The sequence below is a fragment of the Rhinoderma darwinii genome, chromosome 4, assembly GCF_050947455.1.
Source record: "Rhinoderma darwinii isolate aRhiDar2 chromosome 4, aRhiDar2.hap1, whole genome shotgun sequence".
Lineage (NCBI taxonomy): Eukaryota > Metazoa > Chordata > Amphibia > Anura > Rhinodermatidae > Rhinoderma > Rhinoderma darwinii.
The window spans coordinates 209,267,494-209,280,987 of record NC_134690.1 but is presented as its reverse complement, the minus strand read 5'-3'; the positions used below and the strand labels follow the sequence as shown (position 1 = coordinate 209,280,987).

Below are 13,494 nucleotides of genomic sequence, written 5' to 3'. Positions count from 1 at the left end.
ATAAAATCCTTGGATACACTTTGTGAAGTGACAGACTGTTCTACTGAATTACTGTCATGTAGCTGGCAGACTTGTATTATACCTTCTACAGTAGTTTATAGGCTGAAGAGCTTCTACAATGCATAATCTGGACAGAATAGCTAACATTTTATAGGGAATGTTACCATATGTCAGTTGGCAGGTGCAGCATGTTTTATAATTTACAAGGTTTTTTATTATAATTTTTTTTATACATAGCGAACAGTAGTATAAAATATATGATCATATATTCTGGCTGCAAAGTTGCTATTTGCTCTTAATCTAAAACATAGATACATTACAGACATGACACTCATAACAGATGACATTCCCTTTTATCAGCACATCAATCCAATAACAATGATAATAGGGAATTATCAAGCTTCTTAAATTATATGTAAAAATCTGTTCTGGTTGAAGTTTTTAGTATTCTTTTGCCCTCCAATGGTGTACTCACTGGGAGAACTCTTCAGTATTGGTCAGCAAGGATGTTTACTATATTCTTAGATCGCTATGTTGGTCATTGTTATCAATGGCAAGGTTTTCTGGGAGTCTACAAAATTAGCCTGATGATAGCAAAAGGGGTAGAATAAAAAAAACAACAATTACTCACCAGATAAATCCCACGCCACTCCACTGCCGACGCTCTGGTGCTCCCCTCCGGTGTTTGTTTAGTTGTCCTGCAGTGATAACGTGCCATATTTTTTAACTCAATTTTAATGGAAAACATTTCTTTTTAGAATATTTGGCTGTTTGTTTGTTTTTTAATTTATCTTGGCAGTACTACATCATTAAAAATTACATACAAAATATTGAACTTATTTAGTAGTCAGAAAAAAGGGTTTAACCTCCTGAATGGCAGACAGGCTAATCTCAGTTAACCCCCTAATGCCCTGTCATGTACTATTATGTCACGGGCGGTGGACTATTAACGCGAACTGACGTACTATTAAGTCATAGCATTAACAGGGTACTGCGTCGGCAGATGCGTCTGCAGACACAGTTTTAAAGCAGTGATAGATTAACGCTATCACTGCTTCAAGGCCAGGACCGGAGCTAGACTCTGATCTGGCCGATTTACCCCTTAGATGCAGCGCTCAAAAACGAGCGCTACATCTATGGTGTTTACAAGCAGATCGTAACTCTGCAATGAAATTGCCGGGTTCCGATGATTGCTTCGGCAGACCGGAGGCTTAACAATGGCCTACTATCTGCCTAGCACAGATGCCTGCTAGGTCCCACCCAGAGACGGGGCCTAAAAGGCGTCCGGCCACCGTAACATGATGGCGCAGGCTCAGAAGCGGAGCCTGCGACATCAGCCGCTGGTTACAGCTGACACCATGCTGTAACGGCAGGGAATGGAGCTAGCTCCGATACCTGCCATTAACCCCTTAGATGCCGCGATCAAAAGCGATCGTGACATCTTAGTGGTTTGTAGCGATCGGCATCGACACGATGTGATCGTGACGATGCCCATCATTGCTATGGCAACCGGAGGCGTAACAATGGCCTCCTGGTCTGCCACGTACGATAGCCTATTAGGCGCCGCCCACAGACGGGACCTAATTGTCTTGCTGTCAGTGAATGACTGACAGCTCTAATGCATTGCACTACATGGGTAGTACAATGCATTAGAATAAAGATCAGGCCCTCAAGTCCCCTAGTGGGACAAAAAAAAAAAGTTTAAAAAAGTTGAATATTAGGGCTTTTTTACACGAGTGTGTTAAACATCCGTGGGACGCCTGTTGAAACAGTGGCCATCCCACGGACCTATGTAATTCAATGTGGCCGTTCACACAGCTGTTGTTTCCATGGACCGTGTGAAGGGTCCATGCGAAAATAGGGCAAGTCCGTTTTTTTCACGCATCACGCATCCCTCCAAAGACTCTCAACTATGGGGGATGCGTGACATCGCGTCCCGCAGCGCTGAGCACGGATGCACCGAGATGCACAGCGCTCGTGTGAATCAGGCCTAAGTGTAAAAAGAAAACTTTCAAGTCAATAAAAACAAACACTGCCTTTTTTCCTATAAAAAGCACTTTATTATAGGAAAAAAATAAAAACGTTAAAGTACATATATTTGGTATCAACGCGTCCGTCACGACCCAATCTATAAAACTGTAATGTTATTTTTCCCACACGGTGAATACCGCAAAAAAAAAACAATAAAAAATCAATTCCATAATCACTATTTTTTTTATCACCACCCTCACAAAACATGGAATAAAAAAGTCCATGTACCCCAAAATAGTACCAATAAAAACTTCAACTCGTCTTGCAATAAACAAGCCCTTACACAGCTTTTTTGACTGAAAAATAAAAAAGTTCTGGCTCTCAGAATATGGCGACACAAAATGTGCAGATTATCCAAAAGCGTATAAGATTGGGCACCATTTATCAGTGTGACACTGGCCACATATCTCTGAAATATTATTTATTTACCGTATTATTATACCCTCCTATTATGCCCTGATGTACCCCGCACAGATTACATATGCCCCCACATTATAAACTGAAATCCCAGAAAACCCCAAACAGAACTATTACCAGGCTAAATCTGCACTCCAAAAGCCAAATCAGCGCTCCCTCCCTTCTGAACCCTACAGAGTGGCCAAACAGCAGTTTACGCCCACATATATGGCATTACCATACCCGGGAGAACCAGCTTAGCAGTTTACGAGGTGTGTGTTTCCGGTGGCACAAACTGGGCACAACATATTGTGCACTAAAATTGCATATCGGCGGAAAATTGCAATTTTCACTTTGCACCATGCGCTGCGCATTAATTATTAATGTAAAAAACACCTGTGGGGGCAAAATGCTCACTACACCCCTTAAAATGCCTCAAGGGGTGCAGTTTCCAAAATGGGGTCACTACTTGGAGGTTTGTTTTACTATTTGACCTTGGAGCCCTGCAATTGTGGGCCAATGCTCTGAAAATAACCAAAATAGACCTCAAATGCGCATGTTGCTCTTCACTTCTGAGTTCTGTCATATGTCCAGGCAAATGTTAAATGCCTTGAGGGGTGTAGTTTCCAAAATGGGGTCACTTCTTGGGGCTTCCGCTGTACTCTGGTACCTTAGGGTTTTGCAAATGCGACATGGCGCCCAGAAACCAATCCAGCAAAATCTGCATGCCAAATAGCGCTCCTGCCTTTATGAGCCCTGCCGTTTGTTCAAACAGCAGTTTATGACCACATGTGATGTATTTCCGTACTCTGGAGAAATTCCTTTACAAATGTTGCGGTGCTTTTTCTCCTTTTATCCCTGAGGAAATAAAAATATTCAACTTTTTAGTGGAAAAAATGCTGATATTCATTTTTACGGCCTAATTCCGATAAATTCTGCAAAGACCAGTGGGGTCTAAATGCTTACTATACCCCTAGATAGATTCCTTAATGGGTCACTTTTGGGGGTTCTTACTGTTTTGGTCCCGCAGGCACTTTGCAAACGTGACATGTCACCCAAAAACCATTCCAGCTAAATTTGATCTCCAAATGGTGATCATTCCCTTTTGACTCCTGCCATGTGTCCAAACAGCAGTTTATGACCACTTATGGGGTATTGCCATTATCGGGAGAAATTTATTTTCAAATGTTGGGGAGTTTTTCTCCTTTATGCCTTGTAAAAATGTTGATTTTCATTTTCACTGCTTCATTCCACAAAATGCAGTAAAAAAAACTATGGAGTCAAACTGCTCACTATACCCCTTGATAAATTCCTTGAGGGGTGTAGTTTGCCAAATGATGTCTTTTTTGGGGGTGTTTTCTCTGCTTTGGTATCACAAGACCTCTTCAAACCGGACATGGTGTCTAAAATATATTCGAATAAAAAGAAGGCCCCAAAATCCTCTAGATCCTTTGCTTCGGAGGTCCGTGTTTCAGTGAATTGGCACACTAGGGCCACATGTGGGATATTTCTAAAAACTGCAGACTGCGGGCAATAAATATTGAGCTGCATTTCTCTGGTAAAACCTTCTGTGTTACAGGAAAAAATGGATTAAAAATGAATTTCTGCAAATAAAATGAAATTTGTAAATTTCATCCCTACTATGCTGTAATTCTTGTGAAACGCCTAAAGGGTTAATTAACTTTCTAAATGCTGTTTTGAATACTTTGAGGGGTTCAGTTTTTAAAATGGGGCCATTTATGGGGATTTGCATTGTATGGGTGCCTCAAAACCACTTCACAACTGAACTCGTCCCTGTGAAGATAGCCTTTTGAAATTCTCTTGAAAATGTGAGAAATTTCTGCTAAAGTTCTAAGGCTTGTAACGTCCTAGAAAAATAAAAGGATGTTCAAAAACTGATGCCAATCTAAAGTAGACATATGGGAAATGTTTATTAGCATTTATTTTGTGTGGAATTACTATCTGTCTTACAAGCAGTTACATTTAAATTTAGAAAAATAAACATTTTTGCAGTTTTTCACAATAAAATACTGAATGTATCGACAGAATTTTACACTAACTTAAAGTATAATGTGTCACGAGAAAACAATCTCAGAATCGCTTGAATAGGTATAAGCACTCCAGAGTTATTACCACATAAAGTGACACATGTCAGATTTGAAAAATGGGGCTGCGTCCTGAACGTGCCAACTAGTCCATGTCCTTAACCCCTTCCCGCAAATGGGCGTTACTGTACGTCCTTTTTAGCGGGTCATTCCCGCAAATGGGCATACAGTAACGCCCTGAGGATGAAGCGGGCACAGGAGCTGTGCACACCTCATCTTCAGCGGGTGTCGGCTGTAATATACGGCTGACATCCCGCTGCAATGGCGGCGATCACAATTCTCTCCGATCACCGCCATTTAACCCCTCAAATGCCGCTGTCAATAGCGACAGCGGCATTTAAGTGATTGACACAGAGGGAGGGGGCTCACTCTGTACCCAGTTGGCCCCCCACAAAATATCGCGGGGTGCTGATGTTTGCAATGGCAACCAGGAAGTCTAGAAACGGCTTCCTGGTTGCCAGTTTCGGGAGCCTATTTGGTCCTGCCCGAGGCAGGACGTAATAGGCTCAACTGTCTGTTGTAAAATGACAGTTACAATACACTGCACTACAGAAGTAGTGCAGTGTATTGTACAGGGGATCAGAAGAGCAGATCTTCATGTCCCCTAGTAAGTGTAAAATAAAAAGTGAAAAAAAGTAAAAAAAAAGTTTTAGATAAATAAATAAATAAAAGTTTTATGTAATAAAAACAATAATCGCCTTGTTTCCCTGTTCAAACCCTTTATAATTAGAAAAAAATGAAAAACAAAAAGACAAAAACTAGACATAATAGGTTTCGCCGCGTTCGTATTGGCCTGACCTATAAAAATATCATATTATTTACCCAGCACGGTGAACACCGTAAAAAAAATACAATAAAAAACAATGCCAGAGTTTCCTTTTTTGGTCACGTTGTTTCTAAAAAAAAATGCAATAAAAAGTGATCAAAAAGTCGCACGTACCCAAGCATGGTACCAATAAAAACTAAAGTGTGTCACGCAAAAAACAAGCCCTAACACAGCTCCGTCAACAAAAAATAAAAAATGTTATGGCTCTCAGGATATGGTGACACTAAAACATTTTATTTAGAAAAAAGTGTTTTTATTGTGTAAAACTAGTAAAACATATAAAAACTATATAAATGTGGTATTGCCATAATTGTATCGAACCGCAGAATAAAGTAAACATGTTGTTTATACTGCACAGAGAACGCCGTTAAAAATGTAAAAAAAAAAAACAGTGAGAGAATTTCTGTTTTTTGGTCTCCTCACCTCCCAAAAAAGTAATAAAAACTGATCAAATTATCACATGTACCCCAGAATGATACTAATAAAAACTACAGCTCGTCCCATGAAAATCAAACACTCACACAGCTCGTCAACGGAAAAATAAAAAGTTATGACTCTTGGAACGCAATAATGCAAAACAACAGCCGAGACTGATTTATATGTGCAGCTGTTCTTCACATAAAACTCCACGTCATTATTTGCTAGCCCCCACTGATAGACACTGTAAATGCAGCGGAAATTATGACATTTTGGGGTCTGTGCTACATATGGGGCTAGTGAAGAAGTCAAAGGTTAGACAATGCTGGAGTGCGGATTTTTTGTACAATACCACGGACACCCTTTAGAAGTGCGACTCCTGCACCCAAAAATCCGGCCTGTGCATAAAGTATTGGTTGAAAGCGTACGTCACTATCCATGGATAATTAATTTTATTATTAATTTACCCCATTATTACATCATCCTATTATGACCTGATGCACTCCGCCCAGCTTATATAAACCCTGATGTACTCCACACAGCTTACATATGCGCACACATTATAAACTGAACACCAGTAAAACACTAAACAAAACTACTACCAAGCAAAATCTGCGCTCCAAAAGCCAAATGGCGCCCCTTCTGGGCCTGGCAGTGTGCCCAAACAGCAGTTTATGATCACATATGTGGTATTACTGTACTCTGGAGAACCGCTTAACAATTTATGGGGTGTGTGTCTCCAGTGGTACAATCTGAGCAAAACACATTGGGCACTGAAATAGCATATCTGTGGAAAATGGCAATTTTCAATCTGCAACATCCACTGTGCACTAATTTTGCAAAATCTTTGCGGTCAAAATGCTCACTACACTTCTAGATGAATTCCTTGAGGGGTGTAGTTTCCCAAATGGGGTAACTTCTCTGGGGTTTTCACTGTACTGGTACCTCAGCGCAATGCAACATGGCGCCAAAACAAATTTTGTAAAATCTCCACCAAAAATGGCACCAAAAACGAAATTGCGCTTTTTCTATTTAGACCCTTGCTGTTTGTCCAAATAGCAGTTTACAACCACATATGGGGTAGTTCCCTACTCAGGAGAAATTGTGTAACACGTTTTGGGCTACATTTTCTCCTGTATTCTTTGTGGAAATGAAAAATTATGAGCTAAATCTACAGGTTATTGGAAAAAAAATATTTTTTCATTTTCACGGCCCAATTCTAATAAAATCTATAAAACACCTGAGGGATCAAAATGCTCACTACACCTCTAATTTAGTTCTTTGAGGGGTATAGTCTCCAAAATGGGATCACAACTGGGGAATTTCTACTATACTGCTACTTCAGGGGCTCTACAAATGCGACATGGCCCCCAGAAACCAATTCAGCAAAATCTGAGCTGCAAAATCCAAATCCCTTCTGAGCCCTACCGAACCCACATATGGGGTATTGCCGTAATCAGGAGAAATTGCTTTACAAATGTTGAGGTGCTTTTTCTCCTTTATTCCTTATAAAAATTAGAAAATTCTATGTTTTTTCAGAAAAAAAGTAGATTTTCATTTTCACAGGCTAATTTGAATAAATTTAGCGAAAAACCTGTGGGGTAAAAATGCTAACTATACCCCTAGATAAATTCCCTGAGGGGTGTAGTTTCAAAAATGGGGTCACTTTTGGGGGTTTCCACTGTTTTGGCACCACAAGACCTCTTTAAACCTGACATGGTTCCTAAAATATATTCTAAAAAAAGGAGGCCCCAAAATCCACTAGGTGCTTCTTTGCTTCTGAGGCCGGTGCTTCAGTCCATTACCACACTAGGGCCACATGTGGGATATTTCTAAAAACTGCGGAATCTGGGCAATAAATATTGAGTTGCATTTCTTCGGTAAAACCTTCTGTGTTACAGAAAAAAAATTATTACAAATGAATTTTGTAAAAAAAAATGAAATTTGAAAATTTCACCTCTAATTTCTTAAATTCCTGTAAAACGCCTAAAGGGTTGAAACACTTTCTGAATGCTGTTTTGAATACTTTGAGGGGTGCAGTTTTCAAAATGGGGTGTTTTATGGGAGTTTCTAATATATAGGGCCCTCAAAACCACTTCAGAACTGAACTCGTCCCTGAAAAAAATAGCCTTTTGAAATTTTCTTCAAAATGTGGGAAATTGCTGCTAAAGTTCTAAGCCTTTTAACGTCCTAGAAAAATAAAACAATGTTCAAAAAACAATGCAAACATAAAGTAGACATATGGGAAATGTTATTTAGTAACTATTTTGTGTGGTATTACTACCTGTTTTACAAGCAGATACATTTAAAATTAGAAAAATCATAATTTCTTCACATTTTCTCTAAATTTTGGGGTTTTTCACAAATAAGCAATGAATTTATCGACCAAATTTTTTCACTAACATAAGTAAAATATGTTACGAGAAAACAGTCTCATAATTGATTGGATAGGTAAAAGCATTCTGAAGTTATTACCACATAAAGTGACACATGTCAGATTTGAAAAAATGGGTCTGGTCCTGAAGGCCAAAATGAGCTTGGTCCTGAAGGGGTTAAGGGGTTAACAACCTGCTGAAAAATAATCTCTGCAATGTGCGTCACTGCCCACCACCATGTACTTATTTCCCGGCATCTTCTGTCTCTCCTTGGGTTTCTGCTACTGACTGCAACCCCCGTTCACCTCCTGCCTTGTCCACTGCTGCTACGGCATGCGTGTGCTGACCCTTTACCCCTAGATTCCTTTTCAGCTGGCTAGTGATACCCTGCATAAACTTCGTTTGGATTTCCTGTGATTGACCTCTGCCTGTATCTTTGACTATCCCCTGACCTTTGGCTCAGCCAACCGTGAGTACCTGTCTGCCGCCCGCTTTGAAAGTTCATATTTTTGTTTTATAAAAATGTCAGTCATTGTGTTTTGTGCAATTTTCAAATTCGTTTTTATTACAAATTATTTTTATTTTTTGAGATACAGCTGCTCTGTTTTCTCTATACAGAGCATATGTATCTTTTGCTAAGACGTGAATCCGTCAGTACCGAGGACTTGACAGGTTCAGTGTCAGTTATGGACTTTGATATGATAGATTACAGGTGGATCCTGTGTGTCAGAGACACGCAGGCCCGCTGACACTGAACGCATCCGTCCTGCAGACCTGACGTATACAGGATTCAGTGAACGATACAGCTGCTCAGTATAGAGAATACAGAGCAGCTGTATCTCAAAAAGTAAAAATAATTTTTAATAAAAACTATGTTGAAAGTTGCACCAAACACACTAACATATATATATATTTTTTCTTATTCACTTTTAAAGGTTTACATAGCCTTTAATGATTTCCTGGGAAACTGTGACATGTCAGAAGTATTTGAAGGTTTAGTTACACTTTAAGTGAATCGGGACTTCCATGAACGAGGAGTTCAACTCAAAAGCAGCTCGATTGGACCATTATAAAGAATAGGAGACGTCTGTAATGATTACAGGCAGCACCTTTGCTTTCTCTCACGTTGGGACCAACTTGAGTTTCTTACGCGTTTTTGCCTGTGAAGCTGACAGCGATGTTGAATATACTCGCATTGATATACAGTAGTGTTCTTGGTAAAGTTTTGTACACAGCACGATGCAGCAGTGCCAAACTGACTTCCACTCACAGTGAGAATCAAAGCCTGTAGTCCCGGTTGGCAGCATAGTGGTTCAGCAAATTGGCTTGTCCCCATGCACATTTAGTTGACAGTCAGCTTCTTCTAGGGGCATAATGTAGCGGTTTCCTCCTAAGCACGGCCATTACCATGATGTCGGTGCTGTTCTGCTGTCAGTCCTCCTCCTCCTGCCCCGGCTACTATTGTTGCCTCTGCTGAATGGAGATCTTGGACCTGAGATTCATCAGCGGTTGGTCAATGGAGCCTGGGGAGACCCTCCTGCAGTCCCTGAGAAGAACAGCAGATATTCTTACATTATTCTAAACTAATGTAGTGTACCTCGGGAGCCTTCTGTAAATGCAACAAAGCCCTTCAGGTTCAGTGCATTAGTTTAGTATAATGTAAAAAGCAGTATACATAGGGGAGGTGTGGGGACCTAATTGAGTCACCACCCCTCACTCTTCCCTGGTCAAACTGCTGGTCAGCCAGGGTGTGTTAAGTAATCCTCTCTAATGTGTCAAGAGTGCCCACAGAGAGGAAGTTCAACACACTAGACAGGAAGTAGAATACATGGCAACATTTTTAAAAAATTGTTTCCCAAAAACCAACCACCTATTTTTTTTAAACAACATATAATTGTCATCATTGATAGTATTGCAGATTTATTATTATTTTTAATGTCCCTTTAAGCCTAGTTTTCCCCTACTGTAACTGCTTCTCCCTGCCTTGTTCTCTCATGCCCCTTTTGGAATTATTGTGTGGTTCCTTTTAGCCCTCATCCTTGCTTCCTAACTTGGATTAGGACCTCCTAACCCTACCTCCACAGAGCCATGATTTCAATATATTACACGGATGGAGCAGCCTGAAACAGCTGTTTGAAAATAGGAATTAATGGCTGTATACTCATTAGGTTGCATGTGTGCTATACGCCAGCAGTTCTGGTTCATAGTTGGTTACTAGAGGCAGAAACAAATTAATTCCATGTCTTCACCCACTGCCCCAAAATGAGGAATCACTTCTTTGTTGCATGGATAAGTTATAACTGTTAGGGTTAAGAAGACCTTTATGCAGGGGTGGACATACCATATGTGCAACCTAAATAGTTGCACAGGGGTCTAGTAGGTAAGGGGGCCGGCTGCTATCTTAAAGCAGTATCCTAATGTCTATAAGATTGCATGTAAGGGACTGAGCTGATGGATTCTTAGAAAGACATAAGGGGGTGCTCTATGCTGAGCTATTGGAGAGCACGGGACCCAAATACTGGTTTTATACAGGGGACTTCTGCTGTCTGTGTCCGTCCATTCCTTGCTGTGTTTCAAATTGCTTGAGTAAAGGGGCATTTGGTTTCTTTTAGAATCCCTGTGTCCTGCACAACACCCCCAGGCCCTGCTCTAGTAATAACACAGTGTATTCGTTTTTGCCTGGATTGTCAGTTTAATGATTGTCAAGTTTGACTTTGGATTTATTTTTTTTCGTTTGGTATAATACAAAACATTTCAGGTAAAAATATATCACATCTATTCATATCAAAAGCAATACTAGAGAAGAACATATTTGTGTAGTGATCTCTAAATCAGATTTCACTATTGCAAAAGAAATACAAAAGGCTAAATTAAAATATATGTATGTTTAATAGATCATAACGTCCTGTTTATTCTCCAACTATAAAATGGAAAACTACTCATTCAGATTACTCACAAAGCATGTCTGCCAAAAACATCCTCAATGCTCTACTTGGGTAATGCTGTAGGAGTTCTTTTTTTAATTTTCCGCTAAAATAAAGCTGAATCATTTCTAAAAACAAGTAATTGGGAAAGCAAAATCTGGAAAACTACGGAGGTAGAAGGTGCTGCTACGTCAGTAAACTGGATTAAATAAAATTACAGTCATACTAAATGCCCAGAAAATAGGGTGAGGTTTGCAGTGAGATATTCTACGAAATAGGTGTTTTTACACACTGACTGCACTGTTAGCTACTTTTGTAATTAAAACCTTCCATCTTTGTTATGTAAGCTAAAATAAGCTTAGTAGTGTTTGAAATTAGGAAAACAAAGAAAGTTAAAACTACTTACGTTAATTTATATAATGCAGCATATAATAAAAAACAAAATAAAAATCTTAAATTCTTTTGTAAACAACATTAGTTATAAATATCACATTTTGCTTTTAAAATACAGATATAATGAATCAAATATGGCCAAAGACTTGTATAGATATTTGCATAAAAAGGTGTTTTTATACAGATGTGTCCTCCCTTAAGCTATCTCTTAACCCAACATATCGTGAGATGTATAGCGTGAGATGTTAAACAAACATTTAAAGACCTGTACCTCCAACGAATGCGATCCATTGGCCATAGACTCCCATGTTGAAAAAAATTATACATTAACGTATACATTTTTTTTACTGGATGGCGTAAGATTGTATTGAATTGGTATCGTGACAAATTGTATAACTTAATGCAATTCAAGAAAAGCCAAGGGTAGACACATCTGTATGCCATTTTGTATGGAATGAAGCTTAAAATGTTCTGCAATTTAAGATAGAAATATTGGGAGGTTATGCAAGCCTTTAACAAAAATACAAAGGAATGGCTTAAAGAACAATTTCCTTATATAATGTTAACAACAAAGCTCGGCCTACTTCATTTATATATAATGCACTGTGCATGGTGCATAGAAATTCTGACCAAAACCTTACAGATAATCCATAATCTTTGGTAGGTTCAAAATGTGAAACTCGCAGACTGATAACTCTTGGAATTGAGTTGCAAGATCACTGAAAGATCCATCTCATATTAAAGATTAAAGGGGTTTTCCACCTTCTGGCAACAGATGACCTATCCACCGGATAGGTCATTAGTATATGATTATTGCGTGTCCGACACCCGGACCCTACACCGTTAAGCCGCTCCGGTGACCTGAGGGCACCGGATGTTGTGGCACATAATGCTATGTACGGAACCGGAAGCTGTTGGCTCCGTAAATAGCATAGCGGCCATGCTGCTGAACTGCAGGTCTGCTCCTATTCACTTGAACAGTACTGCAGCTCGGTCGCTATTCCGTGGCCAGAGCCAACTGCTTCCGGCATGTACGTCCAATGCACCGAGGCATCGGACCAGCTGATCTGTGCGGGACCCCCACAGATCATGTACTGATGACCTATCTGGTGGATAGGTCATCAGTTGTCAGAAGGTGGAAAACCCCTTTAAATTGGCTATTTATGGGGTAGATTAGATTGCTGAGATGGGTTGTTGATCCAGTAATTTATTCTGATTACCACATTTGAAGATTTTGCTAGTGAGTGTTATATTTTTATTGACAACACAAATATACTGTATGTTATTTTTAATTAAAAAGTTGGGCTTTGATTTGCATCCTTCCGCACGTTCAATTTCAATTTCTCTGTTCACCTACATAGCAAAATAGATTTACAATGTCTACAGAATCTTAAATCTACTTTTAATGAGCCAGCCTATTAAAATCTTAATGTACTGTAAACATTCTGATAAATTTGTATCAGCAGACAATATATCTTATAAATTGGTGGTGTCTCTGAAGATATAGTATTTTATTTCTCCCATTTTGTTAGCTATGGCCTCAAAATTACTACGAAGCCTCGAAACACTTATTTGAACAGACTGAGATAAGACATGTTTTATTAAGAGCCCTTCCAGTCTGCATGGAAATCAGATGTGTGCGGCTCAGCGGATCACAGTCAGCGACAAGAAGCAGCAGCCAGCATGAGTTGCCATGTGAACTGAGACTACTGTGAATGCTTTGGGACTCAAAAATAAAAAAACAAGTAGGAAATAAAAAATGAGGTTGATACACTGCTTTACAGAACGAGAGCTTTTTTTCCAAACAGGTCAGATTGGCTGCTCAGTTAAACTCGTTTCCACTCCAGCCTGGCGCTCCAGCTAAATGATTAAAATAGGTTGTAGTTGTAGAAGAAATTGATGTTTTAAAAATGTAGTTTGGTTGAATCTCACACTATTAAGAATACATTCTCTATTTGATCGTTACTGGAAGGATTCAGTTAATATGAACTGGAAATAAATATACAAAAATATTTTTGTGTGAAAAT

The 13,494-nt window shown here is 39.4% G+C and overlaps 1 long non-coding RNA gene across 1 annotated transcript in view; it reads left to right on the top strand.

The window, feature by feature from the left end:
• Window positions 1–13,211, top strand: part of LOC142761002 (uncharacterized) — a 114,571-nt gene extending 101,360 nt beyond the window's left edge. Inside the window, exon 3 of the long non-coding RNA XR_012883480.1 lies at window positions 13,000–13,211. This is a non-coding gene — a long non-coding RNA (uncharacterized LOC142761002). The remainder of the gene's footprint in view (window positions 1–12,999) is intronic.
• Window positions 13,212–13,494: the final 283 nt, after the last annotated feature.